The sequence below is a fragment of the Triticum dicoccoides genome, chromosome 4B, assembly GCF_002162155.2.
Source record: "Triticum dicoccoides isolate Atlit2015 ecotype Zavitan chromosome 4B, WEW_v2.0, whole genome shotgun sequence".
NCBI lineage: Eukaryota > Viridiplantae > Streptophyta > Magnoliopsida > Poales > Poaceae > Triticum > Triticum dicoccoides.
The window spans coordinates 369,646,949-369,663,701 of record NC_041387.1 but is presented as its reverse complement, the minus strand read 5'-3'; the positions used below and the strand labels follow the sequence as shown (position 1 = coordinate 369,663,701).

General features: G+C 42.0%; 1 long non-coding RNA gene across 5 annotated transcripts in view; it reads left to right on the top strand.

The window, feature by feature from the left end:
* Window positions 1-3,060, top strand: part of LOC119296186 — a 19,538-nt gene extending 16,478 nt beyond the window's left edge. Inside the window, exons 2-4 of one of the 5 annotated variants that reach the window (XR_005145002.1) lie at window positions 323-595; window positions 933-2,217; window positions 2,594-3,060. This is a non-coding gene — a long non-coding RNA (uncharacterized LOC119296186). Of the gene's footprint in view, window positions 1-322; window positions 596-932; window positions 2,500-2,593 lie in introns of those variants that run through there. The other 4 variants (XR_005145000.1, XR_005144999.1, XR_005144998.1 and 1 more) reach the window with 4 other exon arrangements.
* The last annotated feature ends 13,693 nt before the right edge of the window (window positions 3,061-16,753 follow it).

Sequence of the window (16,753 nt, the reverse complement as noted above, 5' to 3'; positions counted from 1 at the left end):
TGGGGGGGTCCTTTTTTATATATATATATATATTTTTGGTTTGTTTTCTGTTTTTTTTAATTTACTTTCCTTTCTGTTTTATTCAATTTAAAATATTTATGCATTTTATAAAAATTTGTTTACTTCACCATAATTATCTTTGTAATATTTGACAACCCCCGAACATTTTAGATCTAATTTTTGGAAACTTTTATTGTTTGCCTATGTTTTCAATTGAATTTGAACCGAGTTCGAATCAACGTGAGTTTAATCACGGTAACCGAGGTGACGTGGCATCATTAGCAGGGATTACTGTAGCTTAATTATCCGGGCGTTACACTAGGGGAGAGAGAGGGAGATGTGCTGCCGACACGGTCGTGCCTGCCTTTCTTCACTATGACCGGTGGGACAAGTTGGATGCTGGTCCTACACGTCGGTGGGTTGGCTTGATTCTGTTCGTGTCGTTGAGCTTATCTGGGGTTAGACAGAGAAACATTCTTTTTATTGTTTCCAGAGATCAAGATATCGCAAACCATTCATGGGATTCAAAGGGATATGCAACATATGTGGTGCCTTATGCAAGCTAAGCCGGGTTATTGAAGTAATTGTTCTTCGGGTATTTCTTTAATTTTTCGTAATATGATGTCGAGATAACCATGGTGACTCCTCTATAGTGTTTGGTTTTCTTCGAAATATTTTCATTTTGCCAATTTCTTTTATCGCTCATTTTTTGGGAGTACTCAGCTGATTTGTATGACACCCTTAATAAAGGTTTTTAAGACCTACATTCAGTCAGTCATCCATTGGCACTTTAGTCCTGTGAAGTGCCTATATTATTTCAAAATCTCATTCCGTCGCAATACCACATTAGCATCAGTTCAAAGCTTGGTTTAGTCTTGAATGTAACGTATGTTTTTTATCTTTATAATATTTATTATGTTGCTAATTTGCAGTGCTTAGTCGTCACATGAACATGATGAACGTGAATAGACAACGAAAGAACGGAAGAAGGGGATAAAGTTCCTTGCGTCGATGCATGTACCCATTCGGCCAGCCATATCGTCGTTCTTCCCCAAAGATCTTATCCATATATAGGTCAGCAAATAAGTGGAAAAGATAGAAAGACAGAGCCTTGGTTATGTTTTTGTTGGCAAATAATCTGGAATAGTAGCAGTTATGGCCAACATGATTTGTTATGATATACTCCCTCCATAAACAAATATAAGAGCGTTTAGATCACTGAAGTAGTGATCTAAATGCGCTTATATTTATTTACAGAGGAATTACTTCATAATGCAGAGGAAGGTCGGGTTCTGGAAATCGGAGTCAATGGTGGACCAGAGAGGTGTTTGTGCATCATGCTTCTGTTTGAAAAAACTATGATCATTGTTTCGTTAGGTGTCCTCTTCTTAGTTCATGCTGCAGCTAGAATAAAATGCTTTGATTTTCCTTTGTGCTCGGTGTTGGTAGTTAGCAGAGTACTGGAAATATAGACGCTCCAACAAAACCCACTAAAAATGATAGGGTACATAAGTAACTTGCCTTATCTAGCTCATGCTTCGAGGAGCAGTTTGAAACTTCTGTTTCTGGTTTTTTGGGGAGATATTCTAGCTGATTTATTCTGGTCATTCTTGCATCAATTTCGTTAAACCCACTTTGATTTCTTCTATCATGAATGCAAATATGCATTTCCTCTATAAAGAGCCTGCTACAGACTAGCTTTGGTCTAATTGATCGATAATGACTGTTATTAGAGAATTCCTTTTCGATGGAAAGAGAATGTTGTTTTGTTTTGTATTTAGTTATTGTATTGGTGACCATACAATACATACGTTACAATATCCCTTTTTGCAGCATCGAATTCCATTTAGCATGAAAAAGTATTTTTTGTCAAATAAATGATTTGCATCATGCGACCATGTTCCTTTTTTATGCAGTTTGCCAATAGCCTATGGTTGAGTACTCCCTATGGTGTTGATCTTCTAATTCATTAACCAGATTATTTTTTGCGCCTTCTGGTTGCATATCCACTTTAGTAATAAACTTATAGTAGTACTATGTGTTGTTTGTTATCTACCTCGATGCCGTACTGATTTCTATTTTTCACAATTGCAGGCGCCATATTAGTGTTTCTTATTATCTACCTTGATGCCATACTAATTTCTGTGATTCCAAAATTGCTGGCACCACTTCCTGTTGCCTGTTGGTGCAAGGACCCACGCCTTCCATCTGAGAAATGTAAAGGATGGATCAATTGGCATTGTCAGCTCATGTTTAGTTCTTTGTCTCTCAGACGACATGCATCTCTCAACACAATCCTAGGTTAATGAACTGCTAAAGCTACAATGTAGATGCATTATGACTTTATTTTCTAGGTACTAACTTCAGATGTTCAATTTGTTACCTGTACCAATGTATCCTTAGGATATTGACTTTAGATAAACAATCTGCTGCATACTAATGTATATTTTTACACAAGCTATCCTCAATGTTTGTTTCGCTTTGGCGTTCCCAACATCACATAGTAATGCTTGCAGCTTCTTTGGGAAGGTGGCACTAATACATATATTCTACTTACTCAAGTTCAAAAACTGCTCCTCTTGACTTGTTTCAGCTTTGTGGGTGAGTGAATGCATGATGATGGCCGCTTGGTGTTCGCATAATACAAGGGAAGGAGCTGGTGAGCCAACTCTCATGTACTTCACATGAGCTGAAAGAGGCCAAGTGCTAATCGCAATGTATGCTAAATCTTAAGCATTCATCAGTATTTTTGCTCTGGTCTATGTCAGCTAACTCTCCCATGTTGGTGTCGTAACTATCAGATGTTGTGTGTGTTTGAAACTTTATGAATTCTGGAATTTTCTTTGTAATGGTATCGTGAAATTAGTGTGGCTCTGTGTCATTGTGTTTTGTAATGTTTGCCTTTTATTCAATATTAGCCGAAGCAAGAGATTCTGAAGAAGAGAGTCATAGATACTCTTTCCCTATACCCGTCATCAAATTAGTGTGCATCAAACTGAAGTATTTGTGGTTTATGTAATTTTGTAGTTACAATGTGCATCTTAATTTATCATTGCTATAGTGTGTGCAGTTCTGAGAGAAAAGGAAAGTATTAAGCTATGGAAGATTTTGTGAAAACTTTTTTCCCTTGCTTATGAAGATTTTGGTCTTTTGATTTTGATTTTATGATGTATAATTACTACGTACTTTTGATATTTGATCTCTTTATTACTTCCTCCGATTAAAAAAAGTGGCGTGGCTTTAGTCACTTTAGATTATACCTGGCCATGGGAAGCCCGGCTCGGCCGGCCCGGCCAGACACTGCCCCCGGGCCGGGCTTGGGCCTAGATTTTGAGCCCGAAGGACGGGTCGGGCTTGTCGTTTTTACGTTTTCCTAAAGGTCGGGCCGGCCCGGCCCGAAGCCCGACAGGCTTTTACGTGTTTGGGCCGGGCTCGGGCCCAAAAAACAGGCCCGATGGCTGGACCGGGCCCGGGCCTGGGTATTTTGTGTTGGGCTTGGCTAGGCCCGGCCTGAAGCCCGGCCTGACCCGAGGTATGGCCAGGTATACTTTAGATCCTTAACTGAACTATAAAGTCTAGACACTTTTTCTGGTTTGGTGAGTAGTTGATTCTGACCTAAGAAATGCAAATATTCCAAAGTACTCACAGTTTAAATGGGACTCTTGCCATTTGGCGCAACCGGTCATCTTAACTGGTTTACACATGCTATTAGGTATATATATATTTTTTAAACCAGAATGTGTTTTAACACTTTTTTAATAGACACCAAACTATGTGTTTTTTAAACACTATTTTTAACACATACCAAAATATAGTTTTGTTTTTATGTTTAAGGATGTAAATTCTTAGCGTGTATATTTTCTCAAACATAAGATTGCTGAAAAGATACATGTATTTCCAACGTGACATGATGTTGAATGGGGCTCTGTGCTACCAAATTAAAATGTGTATATACGTCTCATTATATACAACAAGCCATCATTTTTCTATTAAAGGAAATTAAATTTGTTGCCATATGTGCTAGCCCACAACTAATAAACCAACAAAACCGGATTTTGTTCTGAATGCAAGTATGTGCTATCAAACTAAAATGTGTATATACATCTCACTGTAGACAACAAGCCACCATTTTTTCCTTCAAGGGAATTAAATTTGGTGCCATATGTGCTTGCCCATAACTAAATTAACCAAACCATGGATTTTATTTTCAATATGTACATGGATTCAACGGGTCTCTGCACCATTTGGCGCAACGGGTCAACTAGTAATAATAAATCTCGGATGACAACACTTTCTCAAAACAATCATAATATGATATAACAAGATAGTATCTCGCTAGCCCTTTCTGAGACCGCAAAACATAAATGCAGAGCACCTTTAAAGATCAAGGACTGACTAGACATTGTAATTCATGGTAAAAGAGATCCAGTCAAGTCATACCCAATATAAACTAATACTAATGCATGCACATGACAATGTGCTCTCCAGCGGGTGATTTTTAATATGAGGGTGATGACTCAACATAAAAGTAAATAGATAAGCCCTTCGCAGAGGGAAGCGGGGATTTGTAGAGGTGCCAGAGCTCGATTTTTTAATAGAGATGAATAACATTTTGAGAGGTATACTTCCACAGTCAACGCAACAACTATGAGATCTCGATATGTTCCATGCTACATACATTATAGGCGGTTCCCAAATAGAATGTAAAGTTTATACTCCCCCACCACCAACAAGCATCAATACATGGCTTGCTCTAAACAATGAGTGCCTCCAACTAGCAACAGCCCTGGGGGAGTTTTGTTTAATTATTTTGATTTGCTTTGATCTTTTTGATCATGGGACCGTGCATCCCGGTTACCAGCCATTTTCTCGTGAATGAGGAGCAGAGTCCACTCCCCTTGAGAATAACCCACCTAGCATGGAAGATACAGACAACCCTAGTTGAAACATGAGCTGCTCGAGCATAACAAACAGAATTTCATTTGAAGGTTTGGAGTTTGGCACATACAAATTTACTTGGAACGGCAGGTAAATACCGCATATAGGAAGGTATGGTGGACTCATATGGAATAACTTTGGGGTTCATGGAGTTTGGATGCACAAGCAGTATTCCCGCTTAGTACAGGTGAAGACTAGCAAAAGATTGGGAGGTGACCAACCGAGAGAGCAACAACAGTCATGAACATGCATTAAAATTAATCAACATCAAGTGCAAGCATGGGTAGGATATAATCCACCATGAACATAAATATCGTGAAGGCTATGTTAATTTGTTTTCAACTACATGCGTGAACATGTGCCAAGTCAAGTCACTCGAATCATTCAAAGGAGGATACCACCCTATCATACCACATCACAACCATTTTAATAGCATGTTGGCACGCAAGGTAAACCATTATAAGCTCCTAGCTAATTAAGTATGGCATAAGCAACTATAATCTCTAATTGTCATTGCAAACATGTTTATTCATAATAGCCTGAATCAGGAACGATGAACTCATCATATTTACAAAAACAAAAGAGGTCGAGTTCATACCAGCTTCTCTCATCCCAATTAGTCCATCATATATCGTCATTATTGCCTTTCACTTGCACGACCGAACGGTGTCTATAATAATAATAGTGCACGTGCATTGGACTAAGCTGGAATCTGCAAGCATTCAATTCAAGAGAGAAGACAAAGTAATGGGCTCTAAATTAAATCAACAATCATGCATATAAGAAGAGCCACTAAGCATTTTCATTATGGTCTTCTCCTCTCGACCCCCAAAGGAAAGAAAAGAAAATAAAACTATTTACACGAGAAAGCTCCCAACAAGCAAAAGAAGAACGGGAAATCTTTTTGGGTTTTCTTTTTAATTACTACTACAAGCATGGAAATTAAACTAACTATTTTTTTTGATTTTTCTTAAGGTTTATCAAACACACAAGAGGAAAGCTAGAAAAAGAAATTAAACTAGCATGGATAGTACAATGAAAGAGTATGAACACCGACAACTAGAATAGGTGTGTGAACATGAATGTAAAGTCGGTGAGAAATACGTACTCCCCCAAGCTTAGGCTTTTGACCTAAGTTGGTCTATTGCCACGGAAAGCCTGGTTGATATCCGAAGTTATAACTGGGGTCGTACTGAGATGCAGCAGCCAATGCCTCCTGAGCTGCGGCATGTTGATGAGCTGCCTCCGCTCTCCTCTCGTGTTCGGTTGCCTCCTCCTTGGTTACAACATATCTTCGTTTTGCCTGGTAATCAAAAAGGGAAGGAGCAGGGAGAGTAACATGGACAGCGTGACGTTTGTCAAAGATTAGTCGATAATGGAGGAATTGTTCATTCCTCACAAGAAAACGATGACTGACCATAGTGTCATAATCTAAATAAGCGGGAGGCAACTCCCTATCACCCTCACATGGAGGTATACCAAGATAATTAGCAACACGGGGCGCATAAATCCCTCCAAATAAATCTCCAACTAAACCATTATTATGCAACCTGCGTGCAACAATTGCCCCCAAGTTGTAATCCTTATTACCTAACACAACACTCTTGAGAACACAAAGATCAGGGACACACATGTGACATGCTTCATCTTTACCATTAATGCATCTATCAATGAAGAGAGCAAAATAATGTATAGCAGGAAAATAAATGCTCCCTATGGTAGCTTGTGCTATGTCCGTAGATTCTCCCACAGTGATACTAGCTAGAAAATCTTTATATTCAGATTTACGGGGTTCAATAACATTACCCTACTGTGGGAGTTTGCAAGCAGTAGTAAAATCTTCTAAGTCCATGGTATATGATTGATCATAAATATCAAACAGGACATTTTTAGAATTACGCGAAGATGTAAATTTAAACCTTCTCACGAATGAATCAGTCAAATCGTAGTACCAAGGACACTTATCTTGCATGAAGTCCTCAAGATCGGCATTACGCACATATGCGTCAAATTCATCCTTGATGCCTGCATTGACCATAAACTCTTCTGACGGCCATTCGCAAGGCTGCACATCAGCTTCCCTTGGTGGTTCATCATCTTGCTCACGCATAGCACGCCTGGTTCCTCTCTTTGTTGAGGAACCACCTTGGTACATTTTCCTGGACATATTTCTTCCTCAAGGAACAATCCTCCAAAGCAGTTTTGTGAATGGAGCTTTGAGCAAGGAGATTGAAAATCGTAGCAAAATGAGCTAGAACTCGTGCTTGAGCTGGATGGGGATTTTTTTGGGAGGAACATGGAGTGTGTGGGTGCAGGAATAAGTGGAGGGGGGGGGCACCATGGGCCCACGAGGCAGGGGGCCCACCCAGTAAGAGTGGGCGCGCCCTGGACCCTCGTGGCCAGGTGTTTGCCCCCCCTGCTGTGTTCTCAGTGCCTAAAATCCTCAAGTATTCCATAAAAAATCATACTAAATGTGTAGGGTATTTGGAGAACTTTTATTTTTGGGATATTTTTTTATTGCATGGATAATTCAGAAAACAGACAGATAATACTATTTTTGCTTTATTTATTATAAATAACAAAAAGTAAAAAGAGGGTACAGAAGGTTGTGCCTTCTAGTTTCATCCATCTCGTGATCATCAAAAGGAATCCACTAACAAGGTTGATCAAGTCTTGTTAACAAACTCATTCCGAATAACATGGAACCGGAGAAATTTCGAATAACACTAGGTTACCTCAACGGGGATATGAACATCCCAATAATAAGAATATCATATTTTTTCTTGACAGTAGGAAGATGAAATTCAAAACCTCCAATAATGATAGTTGGAATTTTTCCAATAGAATTGATGCTATGAACTTGAGGTTGTTTCCTCGGAAAGCGTATTGTATGCTCATTACCATTAACATGAAAAGTGACATTGCCTTTGTTGCAATCAATAACAGCCCCTGCAGTACTCAAAAAGGGTCTACCAAGGATAATCGACATACTATCATCCTCGGGAATATCAAGAATAAAAAAGTCCGTTAAGATAGTGACATTCGCAACCAGAACAGGCACATCCTCACAAATACCAACAAGTATAGCAGTTGATTTATCAGCCATTTGCAAAGATATTTCAGTAGGTGTCAACTTATTCAATTCAAGTCTATGATATAAAGAGAGAGGCATAACACTAACACCGACTCCAAGATCACATAAAACAGTTTTCACATAGTTTCTTTTAATGGAGCATGGTATAGTTGGTACTCCTGAATATCCAAGTTCCTTTGGTATTCCACCCTTAAAAGTATAATTAGCAAGCATGGTGGAAATTTCAGCTTCTGTTATCTTTCTTTTATTTGTAATAATATCCTTCATGTATTTAGCATAAAGATTTACTTTAAGCATATCAGTTAAGCGCATACGTAAGAAGATAGGTCTAATCATTTCAGCAAAGCGCTCAAAATCCTCATCATCCTTTTTCTTGGATGGTTTAGGAGGAAAAGGTATGGGTTTCGGAACCCATGGTTCTCTTTCTTTACCGTGCTTCCTAGCAACAAAGTCTCTCTTATCATAAGGTTGATTCTTTGATTGTGTGTTATCAAGATCAACAACATGTTCAATCTCTACATCATTATTATTGCTAGGTTGAGCATCAACATGAACACTATCATTAACATTATCACTAGGTTCATGTTCATCACCAGATTGTGTTTCAGCATCGGAAATAGAAATATCATTGGGATTCTCAGGTGTGTCTACAACATGTTCACTAGAAGCATGCAAAGTCCTATCATTTTTCTTTTTCTTCTTTTTAGAAGGACTAGGTGCATCTAAATTACTTCGCTGAGAATCCTGCTCGATTCTCTTAGGGTGGCCTTCAGGATACAAAGGTCCCTGAGTCATTCTACCAGTTCTAGTAGCCACTCTAACAGCAAAATCATGTTTATTATTTAATTCATCGAGCAAATCACTTTGAGCTTTAAGTACTTGTTCTGCTTGAGTGGTAACCATAGAAGCATATTTTCTAATGGGTTTAAGTTCATCTTTAACTCTAGCCATATAATCACTCAAGCCTCCTATCATGAAAGCATTACTCTTTAATTCTCTACCAACATAAGCATTAAAACTTTCTTGCCTAGCCATAAAATCATCAAATTCATCGAAACATTGGCTAGGAAATTTAATAGACGGGCTTTCAACTTTATCATTTCTATAGAGAGAATTTACCTTTACTACCTGTGTCGGGTTATCAAGACAATGTGTTTCTTCAACAGGCGGTAAATTAAGACCATGTATTTCTTCAATAGGAGGTAAATTCTTAACATCTTCAGCTTTAATACCTTTTTCTTTCATTGATTTCTTTGCCTCTTGCATATCTTCAGGACTGAGAAATAGAACTCCTCTCTTCTTCGGAGTAGGTTTAGGAATAGGCTCAGGAGTTGGCTCAATTGGCTCAGGAATTGGCTCAGGAAGAGTCCAATTATTTTCATTAGTCAACATATTATTCAATAACAACTCAGCTAGGTCGACCGTTCTTTCCCTGAAAACACAACCAACGCAACTATCCAAGTGGTCCTTGAAAGCATCAGTTAGTCCATTATAAAAGATACCAAGTATTTCATTTTTCTTAAGAGGATGATCAGGAAAAGCATAAAGTAATTAGAGAAGCCTCCCCCAAGCTTGTGGGAGACTCTCTTCTTCGATTTGCACAAAATTATATATTTCCCGCAAGGCAGCTTGTTTCTTATGAACAGGGAAATATTTAGCAGAGAAGTAATAAATCATATCCTGGGGACTACGCACACAACCAGGATCAAGAGAATTAAACCAGGTTTTAGCATGACCCTTTAATGAGAATGGAAATATCTTAAGGATATAGTAATAGCGGGATTCCTCATCATTAGTGAATAGGGTGGCTATATCATTTAACTTAGTAAGATGTGCCACAACAGTTTCAGATTCATTGCCATAGAAAGGATCAGATTCAACCAAAGTAATTATCTCAGGATCAACAGAGAATTCATAATCCTTATCAGTAAGAAAGATAGGTGAAGTAGCAAAAGCAGGGTCATATTTCATTCTAGCATTAAGAGATTGCTGCTTCCATTTAGCTAACAACTTCTTAAGATCATATCTATCATTGCAAGCAAGAATAGCTCTAGCAGCTTCTACATCCATAACATAACCCTCAGGAACAACAGGCAATTCATACTTAGGAGGAGAACCTTCATCATCACTATCATCAATAATTTCATCGTCAACAATTTCATTCTCTCTAACCCTAGCAAGTTGTTCATCAACAAATTCACCTAATGACAAAGTAATATAATGCATAGAAGAAGTTTCATCATAAGTATCATGCATAGCAGAAGTGGCATCATCAATAACATGTGACATATCAGAATTCATACCAGTAGCAGGTTTAGGTGTAGCAAGCTTACTCAAAACAGAAGGAGAATCTAGTGCAGAGCTAGATGGCAATTCCTTACCTCCCCTCGTAGTTGAGGGAAAAACCTTAGTTCTTTCGTCTTTCAAGTTCTTCATAGTGATGAGCAGATATAAATCCCAAGTGACTCAAAGAATAGAGCTATGCTCCCTGGCAACGGTGCCAGAAAAAAGTCTTGATAACCCACAAGTATAGGGAATCGCAATAGTTTTCGAGGGTAGAGTATTCAACCCAAATTTATTGATTCGACACAAGGGGAGTCAAAGATATTCTCAAGTATTAGCAGTTGAGTTGTCAATTCAACCACCCCTGGATAACTTAGTATCCGGAGCAAAGTATTTAGTAGCAAAGTAGTATGATAGTAAAGGTAACAGTGATAAAAGTAATGATAGCAGTTTTGTAGTGACTGTAACAGTAGCAACAGTAAAGTAAATAAGCAAAGCACAATATATGAAAAGCTCGTAGGCATTGGATCAGTGATGGATAATTATGTCGGATGCGATTCCTCATGTAATAGTTATCACATAGGGTGACACAGAACTAGCTCCAATTCATCAATGTAATGTAGGCATGTATTCCGAATATAGTCATACGTGCTTATGGAAAAGAACTTGCATGACATCTTTTGTCCTAACCTCCCGTGGCAGCGGGGTCCTAATGGAAACTAAGGGATATTAAGGCCTCCTTTTAATAGAGTACCAGACCAAAGCATTAGCACTTAGTGAATACATGAACTCCTCAAACTACGGTCATCACCGAGAAGTATCCCGATTATTGTCACTTCGGGGTTGTCGGATTATAACACATAATAGGTGACTATAGACTTGCAAGATAGGATCAGGAACTCACATATATTCATGAAAACATAATAGGTTCAGATATGAAATCATGGCACTCGGGCCCTAGTGACAAGCATTAAGCATAGCAAAGTCATAGCAACATCAATCTCAGAACATAGTGGATACTAGGGATCAAACCCTAACAAAACTAACCTTATTACATGGTAAATCTCATCCAACCCATCACTGTCCAGCAAGCCTACGATGGAATTACTCACGCACGATGGTGAGCATGATGAAATTGGTGATGAGGATGGTTGATGATGACGACGACGATGAATCCCCCTCTCCGGAGCCCCGAACGGACTCCAGATCAGCCCTCCCGAGAGAGATTAGGGCTTGGCGGCGGCTCCGTATCGTAAAACGCGATGAAACTTTCTCTCTAATTTTTTCTCCCCGAACGTGAATATATGGAGTTGGAGTTGAGGTCGGTGGAGCACTAGGGGGCCCACGAGGCAGGGGGAGCGCCCAGGGGGAGGGGGCGCGCCCCCACCCTCGTGGACAGGGTGTGGGCTCCCTAGCCTTGATTCTTTTGCCAATATTTTTTATATCTTCCAAAAGTTATCTGTGTGGATTTTTAGGTCATTCCGAGAACTTTTTATTTCTGCACAAAAATAACACCATGGCAGTTCTACTGAAAACACCGTCAGTCTGGGTTAGTTTCATTCAAATCATGCAAGTTAGAGTCCAAAACAAGGGTAAAAGTGTTTGGAAAAGTAGATACATTGGAGACGTATCAACCCTCTCCCAATGCATACCTCGGGTCCATTGCGACGGGCACATACGCTTCCGGGCTCGCCGCACCTGAGTCGCCGCCCGGTTGCCTTGCACTGCTGCCCCCCGCGCCCGGCATCAGGTCTTGACGGCTGAGGGTTGGTGCCCCGGTGCAGCCCCAGGGGAGGCCGCTCGGGTTCGCCCCGCCCCTGGGTGGCATGGTCGAAGTAGAGCGGGCCGCGCCATGGGGTAGGCCGACGGTGAGGGGCTCTTCAGGGGCCCTAGGAGGGGGTGTGCGGGCATGGCGAGGGTGAGCGCATGCCCGCGCCGCAGCTTGCGACGTGGGCAGGGTGCAGAACTGTGTCATGCCCCTACATGCAGCATCCAGCAACTCGGCGGCCCATTCCAACAAAGCATCACGGCCGTTTCCTCCAGCTTGCACCTTAGCAGCTCTCAAGCCACGATGACCGCAGCTGGCATGTTCGCCTGCTCCCGGTGAGTGTGTAGTGCTGTCACCGTGGCGTAGCTTGAATACCGCGCGGTGGCGCGTTTGCGACACAGTGCGAGTGGGGGGGGGGGCGCCTCCAGCGGCCGACGACACCAGGCAAAGAGCGACCTACAAGTAGTGCGGAGTGGAGGTCCTCTCTGTCGGCTGATGCTGTCGGAGCTGACCGGACAACCCAGTGCTCAACGTGGGCTCTTGGGGCGTCAGCCATGGAAGCGTCAGAGTAGCAGAGGATTGATCGACGGAAGAGAAGATCCGACGCACCCCTACCCGGCACGCCAAATGTCAGATTTATGGTTTCACAAAACCTTGAGAGGTTCGAACTCTGGGGTGCGTGCAGAGATCTCAACCTACCCAGCCTGTGTAATGCCCCGGATTCGATGCGCCAGGTGTCCGCCAGATATTCGCCGTTGTTGCCATGTCATTTGCTTGCGTGTTGCATTTTATTATGTCATCATGTGCATCTCATTTTGCATACGTGTTCATCTCATGCATCCGAGCTTTTCCCCCGTTGTCCGTTTTGCAATCCGACACTCCTATGTCCTCCGACATCCCCTTTTTGTCTCTTCTTGTGAGCGGGTGTTAAACATTCTCGGAATGGACCGTGATTTTCCAAGAGGCCTTGGTACACCACCGGTAGACCGCCTGTCAAGTTTCGTGCCATTCGTAGTCCGTTTGATACTCCAACGGTTAATCGGGGAACCATAAAGCCCTCTTTATGTTATAGCCCAACTCCCCTTCATAACAGCCCAATAACCCATCCAAACCCCCTCCATGCTCTTGGTCATTCGATCACGATCGTGTGGCCGAAAACCGCTCCTCATTTGGAGTCTCCTAACTCCCTCTACCTATATAAACACCCCCTCCCCCGAATTTTTAGATCAATTTCACCCCTAACCCTAGCTCCACCCTCCTCTGCGCCGCCGGACACGCCCGTCCCACGCCGGACATGTCCAGCACCGTCGCCCCGTCCAATCCCACCGCGCCACCTGTCCTCCGCCTCCGCGTCCTCCGCCCGCGCTGCCCGGCCTTCCCCGCCGCCGGATCTCCTCCCTCGCCAGCGTCCAAGCTCGCCGAGCCCCGCCGCCTCTTTAGAGCAGCGCCGCCGACCCCGCCCGGCTGGATCCGGCAAGGAGTCGGCCGGATCCGCCTCCTTCGTCCGCGCTGCCCCTCCCCGGCCTTCTCCTCGTCGCCCTGCCTCGCCGGAGGAGCTCGCCAGAGCTCCTCTGCCCGCGCCTGCACGCCGGCGTCCCCGGACGCCACCATCCCCCGATCCAAACACCTCGCACCACCCGGTCCGAGCCGTCCCAGATCCGCGGGATCCAGTTTCCGCGAGGTGAAATTTCTGCTAAGTCCCTAGATTTGCATATTCTGGTGCATACTTTGACCTGTCATATCTTGATGTGTGTTGCTCCGTTTGTTGCGTGTAATATATCACAATGTTCATCAAGATATGCTCTTAGTTCCATTCCATTATGCCATGTTTGTTTATGTCCATCTTGAAGCCCAAATCATCGTTGACAGAGTGCTATATGATGTTATCTGATGTCTGTTAACAGAACTTGATGATTTGTCTTTTTCATTGCATTTTGTGTGTGCATCTTATGAGCATGAGCTCTACATGTATTTTGTGCTACATCATGCCATATTTACAGGGGTGCAATCCATGTATTTTTGTGAGTCTTTGAGTGAGTGTATCGAGCTCGTGAAGTAGGGTACTTGCTGTTGCTGTTTTGCTAGTCTGAATCTGCTATATCATGATGCTATATAAACCTGCTGCTATAAGTCATTCTATCCATAATCTGGAGATGTTCACTAAGGATGTTTTGTTTTACATGTCATGCTCTATCGATTCATGCCTCTGGTTGCATTTATAGCCTGCTATAACTTGTTGTTATCCTGCTCCAAACTTGCTAAATAATGTTGCTGTCAGCCTGTTAACATTAAGTTCAATGTTGCCATGATTGTTGTCAGTGATCCAAACATGATATGAACTTGCTCTTGCGATTCTTAGCTTCATAAATATGTCATCTTACTGTTGGTTGCCTTATCATGCCATGTATTGCTCTGTGGTGAGTGGTACGAGCTCACCAACATGCCTACTTATTGTTGTTCCTGCCATGTCTGAAATTGTCATATCATTTGCCATGTTTGCATGGATGATACCATCTTTGGAATTAGTTCAGTAAGGGATTTTTGTTCTTTGTCTTTAGTATTAGCATGCCATGCCTTTGTTTTCCATGATAGCTTCCTGTAACATGTTGTTTGATATCTCTAAACATTGCAACCTGATGTTATTTCTGCCAAGTCTGTAACCTGTTATTATTTGCAATCTTGCCATGTCCTTTTGAGCATGTTCTAGTGATTTCTAGAGATAGGTCAGTGTTCATGTTTTGTCATGCTTTACCTATAATTCATGCCCATGCCTTTTGTTCTTCTGTTGAGGTGCTGTAGCATATTATTTTGATGCTTCCTAGATGCCTAGTTGCTGTTTTGGACAGCTTGTACTTTAAACTTGTATAGTGTGTGTATTGAACCGTTGCTCCATTTTGAGTGTGCTCTATATGAAACTTGCTTGTTTTTGCATGAAGTTTCATATTATCATGTTGTATCCTTGTTTTTAGGTGTTTGCTTGATGTTTGGATGCATTTAGCATCAATGCCATGTTTAACTTGTTTTGCTCATATCTTCTAGGCCGTAGCTCCGTATTAAATGAACTTTATATGTAACTTGACTAGAATCTCGTGTAGATCATCTTGGTGCATCTTAACTTGCTGTTTAACAATTTGAACATAAGGTTTATTCAGTTCTGGACCAATTTCTAAATTTGCATATGAGGACTTACCAGAATTGTTATATGTTGTTTCCGGCCTCATTTAAACTTGCTTTGATGTGTTGTTCTTGGTTGCATCATCTCTGCCATGAGTAGCCTCATCTAGACTTGTCATGCATCATACTTGGTTGAGCATCATGCCTTGTCTATGTGTGGTGTGTTTACCATGTTGCGTGCTTCTTCTCGATAGTTCCCATTTCGTTGCGATTGTGAGGATTCGTTCGCCTATGCTTGGTTTGTCTTCGTGGCTTCATCTTCTTCATGGACTCGTTCTTCTTCCTTGCGGGATTTCAGGCAAGATGACCGTCACCTTGGATCTCACTACTATCATTTCTATGCTAGTTGCTTCATTCTATCGCTATGCTGCACTTCCTATCAATTGTTCTTCAAGCCTCCCCAAATTGCCATGTCAGGCTCTAACCTTTTCACCCTTCCTAACAAACCATTGCTTGGCTATGTTACCGCTTTGCTCAGCCCCTCTTATAGCGTTGTTAGTTGTAGGTGAAGTTGAAGATTGCTCCATAATGGACATGATTATGGTTGGGATATCACAATATCTCTTATTTAATTAATGCATCTATATACTTGGTAAAGGGTGGAAGGCTCGGCCTTATGCCTGGTGTTTTGTTCCACTCTTGCCGCCCTAGTTTCCGTCATATCGGTATTATGTTCCCGGATTTTGCGTCCCTAACGCGGTTGGGTGATTTATGGGACCCCCTTGACAGTTCGCTTTGAATAAAACTCCTCCAGCAAGGACCAACCTTGGTTTTACCATTTGCCTCACCACCACCTACTTTTCCCTTGGGAGTCGCTCTCTCGAGGGTCATCTTTATATTAGCCCCCCCGGGCCAATGCTTGTCTAAGTGTTGGTCCAAACTAGAGCACCGCGCGGGACCATCCCTTGGCAACTTGGGTTACGTCGGTACCTGTATGCTTCGCTTATCCGGTGTGTCCTGAGAACGAGATATGTGCGACTCCTATCGGGATTGTCGACACATCGGGCAGCTTTGCTGGTCTTGTTTTACCATTGTCGAAATATCTTGTAACCGGGATTCCGAGACTGATCGGGTCTTCCTGGGAGAAGGAATATCCTTCGTTGATCGTGAGAGCTTATCATGGGATAAGTTGGGACACTCCTGCAGGGTATAAACTTTCGAGAGCCGTGCCCGCGATTATGTGGCAGATGGGAATTTGTTAATATTCGGTTGTAGAGAACTTGACACCGGATCCGAATTAAAATGCATCAACCGCGTGTGTAGCCGTGATGGTCTCTTTTCGGCGGAGTCCGGGAAGTGAACACGGTTTTGGGTTATGTTTGACGTAAGTAGGAGTTTAGGATCACTTCTTGATCATTGCTAGCTTCACGACCGTTCCGTTTGCTCTCTTCTCGCTCTTATTTGCGTATGTTAGCCACCATATATGCTTAGTCGCTGCTGCAACCTCACCACTTTACCCCTTCCTTACCCATTAAGCTTTGCTTGTCTTGATACCC